The sequence below is a fragment of the Chrysemys picta genome, chromosome 6, assembly GCF_011386835.1.
Source record: "Chrysemys picta bellii isolate R12L10 chromosome 6, ASM1138683v2, whole genome shotgun sequence".
Lineage (NCBI taxonomy): Eukaryota > Metazoa > Chordata > Testudines > Emydidae > Chrysemys > Chrysemys picta.
The window spans coordinates 98,213,424-98,231,429 of NC_088796.1; the positions used below are offsets into that span (position 1 = coordinate 98,213,424).

At 42.8% G+C, this 18,006-nt stretch overlaps 1 protein-coding gene across 4 annotated transcripts in view; it reads left to right on the forward strand.

Moving 5' to 3' along the window:
- Positions 1 to 872: 872 nt before the first annotated feature.
- Positions 873 to 18,006, forward strand: part of GCNT1 (glucosaminyl (N-acetyl) transferase 1) — a 36,691-nt gene continuing 19,557 nt past the window's right edge. For 2 of the 4 annotated variants that reach the window (XM_065549429.1, XM_065549430.1), the window contains exon 1: positions 879 to 1,012. The gene's annotated coding sequence lies outside the window, so the exon portion shown is untranslated. Of the gene's footprint in view, positions 1,013 to 1,256; positions 1,396 to 18,006 lie in introns of those variants that run through there. The other 2 variants (XM_008168498.4, XM_008168499.4) reach the window with 2 other exon arrangements.

The following is an 18,006-nucleotide window of genomic DNA, read 5'->3' on the forward strand; positions in this document are numbered from 1 at the left end:
GATTCAGCTAAACAAGAATTTAGAACAGTGGGAGTCATATTTTAGATAAGGCAGAGGAGCAAAGACCGCAGGGATCCAATTCTGCAGCCACTGAATACTAGTTCAGTGTAATTAACAGAATTTGAATATGTATGTCATCCACAGAACCAAACCTGAAAAGTGAGCATCTGCTGCTTCTCTCCTGTGGAGTTCATGAACTCTGTGGGAGAGGGCAGAGATCCCCATCATCACCTCTGGAATTTCTCAACTCCACAGCAGGGAAGTCTGTGCTGCTTCTCTTCATAGAATTGCGGGAAGCCTGCAGGAGAGAAGCTCTACCCCCGAGAAGCGGAGCCTTGTAGAAAACACACAAATATAAATCCCTTACCATGTCAAGTGTGGAACTAGTGAGGCTGGGGATAGGTGAGTCTCTGGGGAGTGATGTATTTCGGGAATGAGGACTTTTAGGGATATGGGTGAGTTTGGGGGTAGCAGCTGTGACAGGGTATTGGGGGGGCCTAGAGGACTGGGAAGGAGGTAGCAGTGGCTGCAAGGGAGCCTTTGGGGGGACACAGAGGACTTTGGGAACCTAGCTAGCAGTGGCTGTGAGAGGCGATGCAAAGGACTGTGGGAGTGGGAGCAGCAGTGGCAGGGGGGCGGAGAGGGGTGTCTGGGAAGTGGAGCTCTTTGGGGGGCGGCTCTGGTTGCTGGGTGGGGGGCAGCGCTAGTGAAGGGGAACCTCGGAAGCGCCTTGATTGGCTGATCGCTTGAGCAAGGCCATGCCCATCCACCCCCCTTCCGCGCCGCTGGCGGTGTAGCGGGCAGGGGATATAACGAGGCGGGGCGCTCAGAAGCGCCTCTCGGTGAGGGAAACGAAGTGCTTCCAGCCGCCTGCAAGGGGCGGGCGTTCTCACTCCCCCGGCGTTGGTTGGAGGCTGGGGGAAGTTTGTCTCCGCTGATGCTAGCCCGGCTCAGCTCGTAGCTGAGCAGCAGCAGCTCGCGTTGCTCCTGAGCCACCGGCCGCTTGCTCCAGGTAACTGCTCGGGCCCCTTTCCTCCGGCTCCCCGCGGGCCGGGCTGTGCCAGTCGCGTCCGACGGAGTCTGGCAGGGCTGCTGGCTGCCGCGCCTTTCCGGCTGCGCTGCGGTGGGAGGAGGGGTGGCTGGTGCGCACTCCCTAGGTTGCAGCGGGTCGGGGGCGGGGTGTCGTTTTTTCCCAGCCCGGGCTTTACTCCAGCCAGCCCCTCTTCGTTCGGTCGCCTGACCCGGGCGCCCTGCTTGGGTCCGGCAGAAGTTGGTCCAGTTAAAGGTCTTCCCTCGCCCACCTGGGCTCTCCATTGACTGGAACACAAGGGTGGTGGAGCCAGGGACCGAGCCCCATCCTGGGTAGCTGAGTCTGTTTGGCCGGGGCAGGCGGTGGTGAGTGTAATGGACGGTCTGTTTCGGTTTGTAAGCCTCCCTTGGTGGAACTCGCATGTTGTTGTAAAGGGCTGCGGGATAACACTTTTTGGTTCTTCGCTTGTCCTGGTAGAAACAAGAACCACTCCAATGTGAAAAAGTAGCAATAGGGAGATTTTTAATAACTGCCCCGGCTCCAGTTTCTGGGCCAACGATTCGTGCTCATCTCCCTGGTATTATTCTTACTTGGAAAAAACACTCTTTCTCCACAGCACTATGAAGTAGAAGCTATTTTAATGAAGTTGAAATTTACCAGGTTGTTCATCTGCTATTGTCCGAAAAAAATATTTCTGGAAACTTTGTTCTGTTTCAAATAGGAGTGCTTTTAGCCGTTTAACTAATGGGTCTCCAGGTTTGTTGTTGTTGCTAACACTGTTGGCAACTTGAATGAATGAATAAAGAGGGTGAACCGTACAACAGTCAATCTTCTCCACATATGAAACCTTGCAGAGGTATAACAGACTTTTTACATGAACTTTTTTTGATCTAAGGTTAAGCAATAATAACCCCTTTATTTCTGGGATTTCTGCAAACATTGCTATCTACTTTGAGCCATGCCTACATAATATTATTTAAGGGCTAAAACATCTTGACAATGGGCATGGGTTAGAGAACAGACTTCTTATTTTTAAGGAATAGCATTCCTGTTTTCTGTCAAGGTTGGTGAAACAGAGCAGAGTCTGAAGAAACCGATTTGAGGGCAACAGTTTAGAAGGTTCTAAGTGGCTTTCTGGGATCTAAGCCTGGTGAGTGGTTTCAAACCTTAACAGGCAGCTCAGTATAACACTGGCATCTTGCCCCCTTTTCAAGGCTGTTCTGGAAAGTAAATCTTTTTGCTGGAAGGCAGTGAGGTCAATGACTTTTAAAGAGCAGTATGAGTTACCTGTTTGGAGTATTTGCAATTCCAAACAGGTTTCTTAAATAGGGGGTTTCAGGTAGCTGATTTCAAGTTTGGCAAGAAATAACACAGAGGCTCTGTGGAACCAGAAAAGGGTTTTTAGCACTGTAGCTGTTGGATATTTTGTCATTGAGCTGAAACCTCTCTTGTCTTTAAAAGACGATAAACCCTTTCTGCCTCTGTGAAGTAGGGAAAAAACGTACTAGTAATGGAAGTCAAGTTATGGTACAAAAAACTTTGTCAGAACATAAATATTTTGGAAATATATAAGTTACTACTTAACTTTCTATCCTCTTTGGGAGTCTCCAGTACCCTGTAAGGTTCACAACTCTTTCCCACTCTAACCTTTCTAGTGTCCTCAGATGTCAGATAATGAGGTGGTACCAGAAAGAATCTGTATCATCTGTGATGGGCTTCAGTTGCTTGGGGCACTTCCAGTTGAGTGATATGTAACACTCCTTTCCCTGAGGCTAAGCACATCTCAGAGAATTTTTCCATGCTCCATTAGCCTGGTTGAGGATAAGACAAAGATCAGAGGCCAAAAATCTGCTGTTTTTACACCAACTACTAACTTCAGTGAAGTGGACTGCTCAGTGGAACTAACTGCATGAATAAAAATGTTCACCAGTTTGAGCAAAGGGCTTAGAATCTGCCCTGCTGAGTTTACACTGGTATGCTGGAGCAAAATTCAGTTCTTAAAATCTTTCATCACAGGGGAGAATTTCCTACCTGTCTTTCAGACAAAGCTTTTAAAACCTTCCTCTTGCCACTCCTCCCCCCCAAAAAAGAAATCTAAAGGTTCTATTCGAATTGCAGCATGTTAAATTACTAAAATCTGACTTCCTAGAACTGCTGCTGCTACTGAGGGCTTGTCTACACTGTGACTTGTCCAAAAATTTTGTCTTTCACAGGTACTTAAAGCCCCCCCCTTAAAAAAGCCCCCCCAAGACAAAAGTTTTGCTGATGCAAGTGGCAGTGTGAACGTGGCTTTGTTGGCAGGGCGACAAACCTAAAGCCGCGCTGGAAGTATTTTGTCCTCAAAAGTGCTGACAAAATACCGATAGAGAACATTTACACATGCTGACTTTTAGGGACTTTTAGCTAAAAGCTCCATTATGTAGACAAGCCCATAGGAGAGGTAATTCCCCAGGAATTCAGCATGCCAATTAGCAGCATTGATGTAGTTTATCAGATACTTGTCAGCATTATTCAGTTCCAGGAAATCTTACTGTGGTTTTTAACCTTATCACTAAAAATAGCATAAGGAAACTAATTGGGATCCTTAATTAAACAAACAAAAGTAAAAGTGAGGGAGAGGAAAATTGAAAGCAGAAAAAAGTATCTCCATACCCTTCAACAGACTATAGAGCCTTTCAGAATGCCAATAGCATCCAATGAGCCAGAGTTTTGCAAAACACGTAAATGCTATCCTGGAAAAGTCTGGCTTGCTGACAATAAAATTTTCTAAAATTTCATTTAATCTATGATAATTGTTCACATCTTTCATAAGGTTTTAGGCATTCTTCACTTATGCATGTGCAAGTATGCTGCAAATGTCTGTTAGGAGGGCAATAACAGTAAGGCAAGCACAGTTTTCCCTATAGAGAAAACTGGAAGTTTTCACTTGCGTCTGATGAAGTAGAACAGGAGGACTTGTGGCACCTTAGAGACTAACAAATTTATTAGAGCATAAGCTTTCGTGGACTACAGCCCACTTCTTCGGATGCATATAGAATGGAACATATATTGAGGAGATATATATACACACATACAGAGAGCATAAACAGGTGGGAGTTGTCTTACCACCTCTGAGAGGCCAATTAATGATGAAGTGAGCATCAGAAAGCTTATGCTCCAATACTTCTGTTAGTCTTAAAGGTGCCACAGGACTCTGTTGCTTTTTACAGATTCAGACTAACACGGCTACCCCTCTGATACATGAAAGTTTTCAGATAACTTTGTTTTGTTTTAAGTATTGTTTGCCTGTGGATGCTAAGAATGGGCCAACACAGCTTTGCATGATCATGCGCCCAAAGAAATACTTTGGGACAGGTGGGTTACATAAAATGTCTGTCTAATTTCAAAGCCGTGTTTTCTTATTAAGTTAATGTAGGGTTACCATATGTCCGGATTTTCCCGGACATGTCCGGCTTTTTGGGCTCCAAATACCCATCCGGGGGGAAATCCCAAAAAGCCAGACATGTCCGGGAAAATCGGGACAGGCGGGGCTGGGGGCGCCGAGGGTCGGCGGGGCCAGGGGGTCGGCGGGACCGGGGGCGTCAGCGGTTGGCGGGGCCGGGGGCGCCACCAGGCAGTCAGCGGGGGCGTCGGCGGGGCTGGGGGGTGCTGAGTGGGTTGGGGGTGCTCGGCCGGGGGGGTGCTGAGCGGGCCGGGGGTGCTCGGCCGGGGGCCGGGCCCGGGGCTGGCACCCCAGGGCCCGAGCCGACCCAGGCTGGAGACGCCGGGGGGGGCCAGACTGGGCCGCGCCTCCTTCCCCCACACCTCCCTTACCTTCTTCAGGCTTCCCGTGAATCAAATGTTCGCGGGCAGCAGGGGAGGGGGTGGAGTTGGGGCGGGGACTTTGGGGAAGGGGCGGAGTTGGGGCATGGGCGGGGCTGGGGCAGGGCCGGGGCCCCTTGGAGTGTCCTCCTTTTGGAGGATCAAAATATGGTAACCCTGGTTAATGAGACTTCTATTTCTTGCACTGTTTTTAACTGTCTTCAATTGGTGTATAAGAGGATGATAGACCTGTGTGAATAACTGATTTCTTCAGTTTGCTGGCAGTCCGAAAAGTCAAAAGAAAGAGTAGTTTGGGTTGAACTGAAATGTTTGGGCATTTTCAATAAATCAAAAAAAATCATTTCATTTAATCCAAAACAAAACATTTAGGTTTGGAGAATTTTAGCCTTTTTTTAAAATAAAAGCAAAATAAATGAAGAGCTGGATAAGATGATGGTGATGCTGGTACCTTGCCTCTCTCCTGTTTGCCCAATAGCTTCGTGGTTAGGGCACTCCCCTGAGATATGGGATTCAAACTGCTCTGTAGCAGGGACTAGCCAATGGGCCCTACAGAAAAGGGTGAAATCCTGACTCCATTAAAGTCCATGGCAAAAAGTTCCATTCATTTTAATGAAGCCAGGATTTCACCCCACATATCTGGATAGGCACCGTATAAGAATCTAGATTTTGAGAGTGAGGGGCAATATTAATTTAAAGAAACTCATATTTGCTGCTTACCTCCCAGGTGCAAGAAGTTTGGATTTGTATTTGACAGTTGTATCTTTTAGCATTGCTGCAATTAAAGTTGGAGGTACCTACATTAGAAATTTTTTTGGAAGGAAAAAAATCCCCACTGTTTCTACTGTTGGTGTAGCTCCACTGGTGCGAGCACTGGTGTAGAAAGGGGTCTTAAACACCATGTTAGGGTAGTCACTGTTTTAAATAATGTCCTCTAACTAGGCTTAAAAAAGAAGGCCTATCCAGCATTGTACTTAATATGTCAGTGGCCACTGGTGCCCTATCTAAACTAGCTCTCTCACTAGTGATATTTTAGCAGTAATTCCTTTTATATAGATAAGGACACTGTGTTGGTGTATATAATGGCCATTGCCTGACAGAAAGGGTCAATATTTATTTTTTAAAGCTTAACGCCTTGTCTTTGTTGCTAAAAAACGCATACCTTTTACCTTGCAGTAACTATTGTGTGAGAGAGATCCTGAAGTGAAAACCACAGTGAAAATGAGCCACTCTTCCTTATGATAAAACTAGGGCTGTCAAGCGATTAAAAAAATTTTTTTTTTAAATCCTGCGATTAAACAATAATAGAATACTATTTATTTAAATATTCTGGATGTTTTCTACATTTCAAATATATTGATTTCAATTGCAATACGAAGTGTACAGTGCTCACTTTATATTTATTTTTATTACAAATATTTGTGCTCTAAAAAAATATTATTTTTCAGTTCTCATACAAGTACTGTAGTGCAATCTCTTTATCATGAAAGTTGAACTTGCTGTTGTAGCTGGTGTTGCAAGATACTTACGTGCCAGATGCAATAAAGATTCATATGTCCCTTCATCTTCAACCACCATTCCAGAGGACATGCGTCCATGCTGATGATGGGTTCTACTCGCTAACAATCCAAAGCAGTGCAGACCAATGCATGTTCACATTCACCATCTAAGTCATATGCCACCAGCAGAAGGTTGATTTTCTTTTTTGATAGTTTGGGTTCTGTAGTTTCCGCATTGGAGTGTTGGTCTTTTAAGACTTCTGAAAGCATGTTTCACACCTCGTCCCTCTCAGATTTTGGAAGGCACTTCAGATTCTTAAACCTTGGGTTGAGTGCTGTAGCTATCTTTAGAAATCTCATTTTGGTACCTTCTTTGTGTTTTGTCAAATCTGCAGTGAAAGTGTTCTTAAAAAGGAACAATATGTGCTGTGTCATCATCCGAGACTGCTATAATATGAAATACACATCAGAATGCGGGTAAAACAGAGCAGGAGACATACCCCAAGGAGTTCAGTCAAAATTTAATTAATGCATTATTTTTTTAACAAGCATCATCGGCATGGAAGCATGTCCTCTGGAATGGTGGCCGAAGCATAAAAAGGCAAACAAATGTTTAGCATATCTGGCACGTAAATACCTTGCAATGCCAGCTACAAAAGTGCCATGCAAATGCCTGTTCTCACTTGCAGGTGACATTGTAAATAAGAAGCCAGCAGCAGTGTCTCCCATAAATATAAACAACCTTGTTTGTCTTAGTGATTGGCTGAATAAAAAGTAGGACAGAGTGGACTTGTAGGCCCTAAAGTTTTACTTTGTTTTGTTCTTGAGTGCAGTTATGTAACCAAAACAAAATCTACATTTGTAAGTTGCACTTTCACGATAAAGAGATTGCATTATGGTACTTGTATGAGGTGAATTGAAAAATATTTCTTATTTTTACAGTGCAAATATTTGTAATAAAAATAATATAAAGTGAGCACTGTACATGTTATATTCTGTGTAATTAAAATCAATATATTTGAAAATGTAGAAAAACATCCAAAAATACTTGTTAAATTTCAATTTATATTCTATTAACAGTGCGATTGAAACTGATTAATCATGATTAAGTTTTTTTAATAGTGATTCATTATTTGAGTTAATCAGTAGCCCTACATAAAACAAAAGTGTCTTGTCTTCACTGTGGTTTTCACCTCAAAATAGCTCAGATACATTAGATAGGGCAAGGTAAAAAAATAAACTTTTTTAAGCAGTGAAGACAAGGGCATGTTCTTCAGGAAAGGGCCTGTTCTCTATGACCTTGTCTCCACTAGTGTCTTGTTCTTAAATTTCCCACTGTTCTGGCAGGTGCAGCTCTACCAGCACAAACAGTAGTGTAGACAAGGCACTGGTAACTGCATATTCACTTTTGGTGTTGTCTAGACCCTGTTCTGAGCAGGATCAGATGACACAATAGTTAAAATACTCACTGTCAGTCTGTTATTACTTTTGGCATAGCTGATCTTGGTGGAGTTGCACTGATAGCTGCAGTAATGGAAAATTAAGAGGAAAATGTCTAGTGTAACTAGACGTTGATGCAATAAAATATATTACCTCACCCCCATCCCACCCTTGTCTCCTCCTTTTCGGTTGGACTAATCAGATGCTGTTCTACAGCTGCATCATAGAATACACTTTCCTGAACCAATCCTATAGTCCCAAGATTTATAAAACATGAGCTATCTCCCTCCTCCCCTATAACTACCTTATTAATATCTTAAAAAAACAGACCCAAGCATCTTTCCTGCCATGTAACACTTTTACACAGGTGCTTATAATGATTAAAACCATAAGCAGGGCTGGCTCCAAGCACCAGCTTAACAAGCAGGTGCTTGGGGTGGCCAAGGGAGAGGGGCAGCACCTGTGGCAATTTGGGGGCAGCAGGTCCCTCACTCTCTCTAGGAGCGAAGGACCTGCTGCTGAACTGCTGCCACCGATCGCGGCTTTTTTTTTTTTGCTTGGGGCGGCAGAAATGCTGGAGCCGGCCTTGACCATAAGCCCTTAGTAACAAACAGTTTTTTAAAAAAATTTCCTATGCTTTTGGTGAGGACAATTTGAAGCTGCAGCAAAAGCAGCTTTGTTAGCCAGTGAATTAGGGATAAGGAAGGCTGTTAGCTGTCCAGAACATAGAAGAGAAAAGAGGGTTGTTTCTTTTCAAATTTTTGAACAAAAGCTTGTAAAAGTTGTATTCTTTTTTGTAAAGGAATAAAACTCTATTTTATAATCACTTGAAAAGACAAGCCCTTTATTTATAGGTGTTTTATTAAAACACGAGCATACAGAAACAGCCCAGGGTTAAAACCACAGACAACTAGTTTATCAAAGTAAATTATAGTAATAAGTTTTCCCCTATGCTTTTGCTAACATTGATTATTTTTTAGTGAGGACAATTTGAAGAAGCCTTTCTAAATTAGTGGATTAGGCTGGTCTTTCAAAGAGGTTTTCTTTTCTATCTGAAGACACATCTCTTCATTTAGCACTTTTGCATATGTGTTTCAATAAAAAATTAGCACACAGAAGCATCCGAGGGTTAAAACCACGGACAAACTGTTTCTAAAAGTAATTTATAGTGATAAAGTGTATATAATTCACTGAGTATCAATGGACTTCCTTTTGTTTTGTTCTCCGTACATAGTAGCGGTAGGCACTGAAGCTGTTTAACCTACTAAGTAACAGCAGCTTGAAACTGACATGATTGTTTCATTGTTACTACTCAGAAAGCTTTTGAGCATTAATGGAAATTACCATTTTTTAGGGCTTGTTTACACTTGGAAATTTCTGAAATAGCTATTCTAAAATAATTCCCCACATGGATCTTTATTATTCCAGAATAGCTATTTTGGTAAATTTCCAAGTCTACTTATCCTTACCAATGCTGCTGCTGTTTCACTGAGACATAAGCAGGAGCACCACAGCATTCTGTCTGCAGACTCAGGAAGACAGGACTGCATTGGTTTATACTCGGTTTATATCTGGAAGACTATCCTGGTAAAATATATATATGAATGACTCTAGGAGCTCCTTTATGCCAGCTGGCAAAGGGCACGTGCAATACACTGTTGTCAGAATATTTAGCCAAATAGTGTCTTGTAAGTTATCGTATAATTAGTTACATATGGGACATTAATATCATTCTGTGATGTATGTATGGTTAGTGTGTAAAGGGTTATGTAAGTATGCTGGAAACATATTACTAAAATATGGCCAGACAAAGCAATCTGAGTGGATAAACAGGTTTATTCCACACAAAGGAATGTGGATTTGCCAGTGTCTCTGGTATACAAAGCTTGAACCTGGCAATGAAAGTATATTTGCATCTAAGGTAAACCAAGTAGTCAAACCAACAGCAAGAGCTAGTTCACAATGAGATGAAGACAGCATGCATGTGCTCACCAGTAGGGGAGAAGAACTTTTTTCTGGGGATACACTTCAAAAGAATACATTTCAAAGGTTTACGGGACTATAAGAAGAAGGGGAGGGAAGCCCTTAGTTATCCATCACTTAAGGGACAAAAGAAGCCAGCGTTCTTGGAAACTGTGGAAGGTGAATCTTTCAGCTGTGTGAGTTGAAGATGCTGAGAACTGACTAGTGAGAAATTGCCTGAGACCAGGATAGTAAACTGTTACATTTTAAATGCTAGAAAGTATATATTTTTTTAAATTGGAATGTGTCCTCCTCAGTGAGCCAGTAGGCTGGTCCAGGTATACCGTCTCTTTGGAAACAGTGGACTTCATAGTTTATGTGAATGTTCAGTGAGACAAAGTGGACACTATAGAAAGACCTCTCTGGGAGAACTTGGGAAATGGAGTTCACTGAATGTAACCTGAAAGGTAAGATTTAGACTGGCAGTGTCTCAAGGAGTTTTCTGACAAGGCAGACTGTTGTGGCATAGATTATAAATTGTCCATAAACAAGTTTAGGCTGGAAATTAGGTGAAGGTTTCTAACCATCACAGGAGTAAAGTTCTGGAACAGCCTTCCAAGGGGAGCAGTAGGTGCAATAATCCTAATAGTATTCAAGACTGAGCTTGATAAGTTTATGAAGGGGATGCTAAATCAGACTACCTACAATGGCATGTAGCTGATCTGTGACTGTTAATAGCAAATATCTCTGACCATTGATGGGACACGTGAATGGGAGAGTTACTACAGAGAATTCTTTTCCAGATGTCTGGCTGTTGGGTGTTGCTGACATGCTTGGGTTCTAGCTGACTGCCATATTGGGGGGCCAGGAAGGAATTCTCCTCTAGGTCAGATTGGCAGTGACACCCTGAGGGTTTTTTTTGCCTTCCTCTGCAACATGTGGCAACAGTTAAAAGTAGAGTGAGTTACAGAGAATCCATCATTTAAAGTCTTTAAATTCTGATTTGAGAACTTCAGTAACACAGCCAGATATTATAGGGCTATTACAGGAGAGGATCAGCGAGGCTCTGTGGCCTGCAATGTGCAGAAGATTAGACTAGATCATGATGGTACCTTCTAGCCGTTGAGTCGGAGTCTTTGAGAGCTGTCTTAAGCTATGTCTACACTATGCAACTTTTAGCGACACAGCTGTGCCACTAAAAGGTGCAGTGTAGCTGCTGTTTGTCAGCAGGAGAGACATCTCCCGCTGACAAAGCACAGTTCACACTGGCGCTTTTTGTCTGTAAAACTTTTGTTGTTCAGGGGGAGAGGGAAGCTTCACACCCCTGAATGACAAACGTTTTTACTGACGAAAGTCCAGTGTAGACAGGAGAGGCACCAGGGTTTTTGGCGCCCTAGGCAGGGGTCCTTCCGTGCTTTCTGTCGTCGTCGGCAGCAGTTCTGCGGCGGGGGGGGGTGGGGTGTCCTTCCATGCTCCTGGTTTTCGGGGCACTTCGGCGGTGGGTCCCAGAGTGAGTGAAGGACCCGCTGCAGGATTGCCACCAGAGCACGGAAGGACCGCCCACTGCCGAATTGCTGCCAAGGGCAGCAAAATGCTCCCCCCCCCCCCCAAATCCTGGTGCCCCGGTCGCCTAAATGGAAGCCCTGGCCCTGAGTGTAGACAAACCTTTGTTTCAGCTCCAGCAAAGCTCTCTAAGGCAAAGAGGTAACACAATGGGTTACAGTTTTGGGCTCCCAGAGGAGAGCATCACAATATATGGGCTAGAAATATAACTTTAATCCAAATTTAAGTTTGTTTGTTTGTTTTTAAAACTTATACTTAAATCCTGCCAAAATGGTGGTGTAGAGTCCCTTACTTACAAGGCACACTTATCTGCAGTGGTGAATTGATATTTTAGGCCTGCTCTACACTACAAAGTTACGTTGATATAAGCTGCCTTGTGTCAACCTTCTTGTGCATGTGTCTCCACTTAAGATGGCTCATTACACCAACATAATAACACCACTTCAATGAGCAGTGCTGAGCCAAGATTGATATACGGAGTTTGACATTGCGTTACTATGTCGACCCTAACAATCCTCCAGCAGCAGCTTTCCCTTAATGCCCAACGACTGCTCTGGTCTTCATTGTGAAGCCCTTCCCATCCCTGCCCCCTTTTCGAGCCCTGCGACTTTCTGAAATTCCTTTTCCTGATTACCCGGCTTGGAGAGAGAACCTAGCACCTCTCTGTTGCATAAAGCTGTAGGTGGCCATGCAAATGTAAACAAACTGGTGCCCTGCCAGTGGATTACCCTGACAGGCCGCAAGTTGCCCACCACTGGTGTACATGCTCCAGCCTAGAGTAGACAAGAGATATTAGCTCCTGGGCCTGTGGGGAGAAAAGGCTGTGCAAGCACAGCTCTGAGCCAGCCATAGAAATGTGTATATCAAAGAGCAGAGATTCCAGCACCATCCTGCACAACACCGTTGATGCATCCGAGGGCCCCGAGTCACAGGCCCCTGCTGTGAACAGCAAAGAAGAGGATGGGGCGGGTGGGAGAAGGTGACCAGGGGATCCAGCTGTAGAGTGAGCCAGGATATTTTTGACTCCACTGCAGTCCAGCCACATGGCATCAGGGGCCACAGTGCTACCTCTACAACTCCGCCCCACCTTCACATTAAAGACAATCACAACTTCATATCACTGACCTGTGAAAGCCAAGATTGGTGTAGGTGTAGCTGAAGTGGACATGAATTCTTTCCCCTTCATAAATTCTGTTTTAGTAAGTTTTGAATATATTTGTTTTAAAATGTCAAGGTTTCTTGTAGGGATGTCAAGCGATTAAAATATTAATCATGCTAAACAATAATAGAACCCCATTTATTTAAATATTTTTGGATGTTTTCTACATTTTCAAATATATTGAATTGCAACACAGAATACAAAGTGTACAGTGCTCACTTTATATTTATTTTTATTACAAATATTTGCACTGTAAAAAAACAAAAGAAATAATATTTTTCACTTCACCTTATACAAGTACTGTAGTGCAATCTCTTTATCAGGAAAGTGCAACTTACAAATGTAGATTTTGTTTGTTTGTTACATAACTGCTCTCAAAAACAAAACCATGTAAAACTTTAGAGCCTACAAGTCCACTCAGTCCTACTTCTTGTTCAGCCAATCGCTAAGACAAACAAGTTTGTTTACATTTACAGGAGATGCTCCTGCCTGCTGCTTATTTATGTCACCTGAAAGTGAGCACAGGCACTCGCATGGCACTTTTGTAGCCGGTGTTGCAAGAATTTGTGCCAGATATGTTAAACATTCATATGCCCCTTTATGCTTCAGCCACCATTCCAGTGGATATGTATGCTTCCATGCTGCTGATGCTCGTTAACAAATAATGAACTCCTTGGGGGAGAACTATGGGTCTTCAGCTCTATTTTACCTGCATTCTGCCATATATTTCATGTTATAGCAGTCTCAGAAGATGACCCAGCACATGTTTTGTTTTAAGAACAGTTTCACAGCAGATTTGACAAAACACAAAGAAGAGGGGGATCTCTTCTCCCTCGTCCCCTGCAGAGGAATTCCAAAGAATTAAGAAATAGCTATGATGACTAATGCTAAATGCTTCTGTTTGATTTTTATTTTAAAAATCAGCCTGTGAAAACACAATGTCTTTTTGTTTAGATAGATGTCTGCATAATAGTGTCAAGTGTGGTGGGTTTTCTTTAAATTATGAGACAGAAAACTCATTAGATGCTAAAGCTTCAAAAAAAGTTTCTATTTGAATTGAACTTGTAAGTTTTGAGGAAAATCTAAGGCCCTTGGTCCTGCAATGGAATGCCAGGGGACACACCTCTGTGCCTATGTGGAGACTAGTGACTTCCAAGTGGTCTGCCCTCACATCTCATTAAAGGACTGGGACCTAAATCTGTAACCTAATAGTAACTGATATAATTCTAGTTATGACTAATATTTGTACTTCCCTAACAGAGATTGAAACCTCTGTAATTGAATACATACACGTGTAATGAACTGCTTATCTCTCTAAAGTCATACCTAATTCATGGCCATTTACATCTGTATTGTGTAATGGAAAATGCTGAGCTGTATTAACATATCTCCTCTCCGTGGCAACACACATCCCATCAGATGACATTGCTGCTGTGGTTCACCAATTAGTTTTTTTTCCCCCTTCTGAAGAATAAATGTTCTACATAGTATGCTGCAACCAGCAGCAATGCAAGATTTCCACGGTATGTGTTGTGGTACACCAGTCCCCTCGGTGCAGGTTAGCATGCTAATGTGTAACGAGTTCAGAGGTGAGCTCTTGGGGCTCCAAATGCTGTGTTCAATGGGTTCTAGTCCTTGGTGGGTTCCTGTAAAAACTCAGTTTCCAGTGAAATAAATAAATTGTGCAAATACCGTAGGTACAACTTCTTCTGTGATTACAATAAATGACATAAAAACTCTAAGCCAGTCCAGTCCAGGGGTAATAAAACCAGAGTCTGACTGGAACACCTTCACATCAGTTTCTTGCCTGCATGTTGCAATCCTGTATACTTCAGCTGCTGGCCTTCTTCCAGCAACAGGCAAGTCTCTGCCAAGCTCAGAATCTCCCAGGTCCCAGCTCTCAGGCTATCCATTGTTTGGTCTTTCCTCAGGAGCCATCTTCCTGTGTGCTGTCTCTAGCCTGCTCTCCTGTGGGGTCTGGCAGTGTCCTGAGCCAGGTCTGTTCTGACCTCAGGATGTACTGACCTTTAATACAGTGCCCAGCCATGAGCCAGCAGTTTCATTACAATACCTTTATATTTTTCTGCTGGTCTGAGAACACACTTTGTTTTGGTTCTTTAAAGATATTAACCGCTCACTGTGCCAGTACCCCATAATTCTTAATATCCTCATGAAATGGTTTAAAAGTGACATGTAGAACAGAATGCTCTGTTTAATTAATCTCTTCTAAGGAAGAATTTCCATATGTTTTATCTCAGTTTGATTTAATCACTTGTTTATTCTTGTAACCACTGGCAACAAAGCACCGGGAATCTTGGAACATCATGGAAGTGTGGTGCCTTTTGCTTGGACTGTTATAGGGTAAATACAGTGCTGAGAGACTTGTCTGCGCAGATCAACCACTGACATCCTTTATTAGGTATTGACAAACAGCAACAATGTATAGACAGAGAAGTGTAATAAGTTGGTATTCTCTAAGGGCGGGTAAATGAAGCAAGTATTACTAAAGGGGATGTTCAGAGTTGTTAACCTTGTAAAAGTACAAACCTTGGAAGGAAGTGGGACATTGCCATGGATTGAGAGAAAGTGGTAGTCCCAGAGAATATTAATGAACAGTTCTTTCTGTCATATAGATATATAAATCAGGCATATAAATCAGGTGAAATTAGTAAAGGAAATAACCATCTTAGGGCTTGGCTATACTTGCAAATTAGAGTGCATTAAAGCATCCCCGGGTGCCCTAACTCCTGAGGTGTCCACACTGGCAAGACACAGAGAGCGCCTGGTCTCTACAGCTGGAGCGCTCCTGGTAATCCAACTCCACGAGAAGCATAAAGCTTGCTGTGCCCTGGCTGAAATGCCCTGGGCATCAATGTGGATGAGGTGTTGCACTGTGATTGGCCTCTGGAAACGTCCCATAATCCCCTGAAGTCAAGTGGCCACTCGTCTCATTGTTTTGAAATCAGCTGCAGGCATGCAGATATCCCCTTTCAAAGAGCAGGCATGCTTATCTCCTCCAGGACAAAGCAAACCATTAGTGTGGAATGCTGCTATTGTGAGTGTGTGTGAGGGGAGGAGAGGAAAGGAGAGGGAAGGAGGTATGCTGCTGTCTGAACTTACAGGACAACATGTTGACACACTCTCAGCTCTCCAAAACACTGTCTCTTCCCCCACATACACACAACACACTCCCTGTCACACACCACCTGCCCCCCATTTGAAAAGCACATTGCAGCCTTTTGCACACTAGGATAGCTACCACAATTCATTGCTCTTTATGGCATTTCAGAAGCTGCTAATGTGGCCACACCAGTGTGCTTGCAGCTGACAGTGTAAACACACGGCAGCGTTTTCCCTGCTGCCGTCTCTGAAGGCTGGTTTAACTCCTAGCACTCTACGTTTGCAAGTGTAGCCAAGCCCATAGACTGGTTTACAGGATGAGGTAAGGCCACTTGCTAACTTCAACTTGATACTCAAAGCAAGATGTGAGTTGGCAGGAAAGAGAGTCAAAAGCTAACTAAAGTTTTTAGAACATTTTTGCCATCTTAAAATTTATGGCCCAGATTCAGTTCCAGCAGAATTCAGGGAAAAGGCTGGCACCGTTAAGTGATTTGTCACATTGTACCCCCCTATATTTGGAGTTTGGACCCTTGCTCAAGCTAGAGCAATCCTTAGGCTGCTTGCTGTTGTATTAAGCTGCCTAGGTCCCAAAGGACTATTCCAGCAGCTGAGAACAGTTTGAGTCCAGCAGGGCTCCAACCATGTACCCTACCTTTGGGACTTCATGGGGGAGAGATGTAGAGCCATTATACTAGTTTTACACCACCTCAGGAGTCTCCATGTATCTGGTAATCCCCAGTGTCTGGATCCAACACTTGACAGCCCCTTAGTGCTATCATGATATAATTAGCAATTAGGCCCTGTAACTGTAACCTAAAACTGGTCTTGGTGAAATTATATCGGTCTTTTGAGTCTTTATTTTAAAACTACTAGTGAAGTATTTTATTGAATGTTAAACTTACTTGCTTTTGGTTTTTATAGTGGGACAAAGGATCTAATCCTGAGGTTGAAGTAGTTTTAGTATCATGCCACTTAATGTACCATCTCACTACTTAAACACTTATTGTTTTACCTCACTTATGCTTATTATATTAGGATAACTTCAAAACTTTTACTACAAAAATATTTGCAATACTTGGTGACCAGTCATGAACAGAGACCTCAAGCAGAGAAGAGTAAATGAGATTTCTATTAAGTAGTGGTCCCCTCCATAGCCCCACTTTCCAAGATTGTGAAGAGGCCCTCTAGGAAAAGATTTTGTGACGCACCTGATAGGTGCAGAAGGAGGAGCGCTGCTGGAAGTTAGACTGAAAGTTACATTTTAGTCGATCTATGTATTCTTTCAGGTGTTAAGTACCAACTATGCCCCACTGGAGTTGATGCATCTACATTTGACCTTTTATTCTTTTTAAAAGAAGGTACCAATGTGAGATTTCTAAAGATAGCTAAAGCACTGGACTTAAGGTTTAAGAATCTGAAGTGCCTTCCAAAATCTGAGAGGGACAAGGTGTGGAGCATGCTTTCAGAAGTCTTAAAAGAGCAACAATCCGATCCGGAAACTACAGAACCACCAAAAAAGAAAACTAACCTTCTGCTGGTGGCATCTGACTCAGATAATGAAAATGAACATGCATTGGTCCACACTGCTTTGGATTGTTACCAAGCAGAACCCATCATCAGCATGGACACATGTCCCCTGGAATGTTGGTTGAAGCGCTAAAGATTCATATGTCCCTTCATGCATCTGGCATGTAAATATCTTGCAATGCTGGCTACAACAGTGCCATGCAAACACCTGCTCTCACTTACAGATGACATTGTAAACAAGAAGTGGGCAGCATTCTCTCCAGTCAATTGCTCAGACAAACAAGTTTGTTTACATCTGCAGAAGTGGGACTGAGTGGACTTGTAGGCTCTGAAGTTTTTTTTTATTTTATTTCTGAATGCAGTTACTTTTTTGTACATAATTCTACATATGTAAGTTCATGATAAGGAGATTGCACTACAGTATTTGTATGAGGTGAATTGAAAAATACTACCTTTTGTTACAGTGCAAATGCTTGTAATCAAAAATAAATATAAAGGGAGCACTGTACACTTTGTATTGTGTTGTAATTGAAATCAATATATTTGAAAATATAGAATACATCCAAAAATATTTAAATGGTATTCTTATTGTTTAACAGTGCAATTAATCGCGTGATTAATTTTTTTAATCGCTTGACACCCTACTAGGAATCTATTTTGAGTGAAGTGTGTGGATATGACTTAAGACTTTGAACTGGTATAAGTGAAATTAAGGGTGCAATTCATGCCAGTTCCAAACACTAGAGCTTTTACATGGAGCATTAGCCTGTATGCATAGGCAGTGTGCAGAATGGCTATTGCCAACTGAAGAGTTCTTAAAAAATTGAAAACAAAATACAGCATCGTGTAAAGGTGACTGGAACTGTAAAAGGAGTCTTCTCAAACTG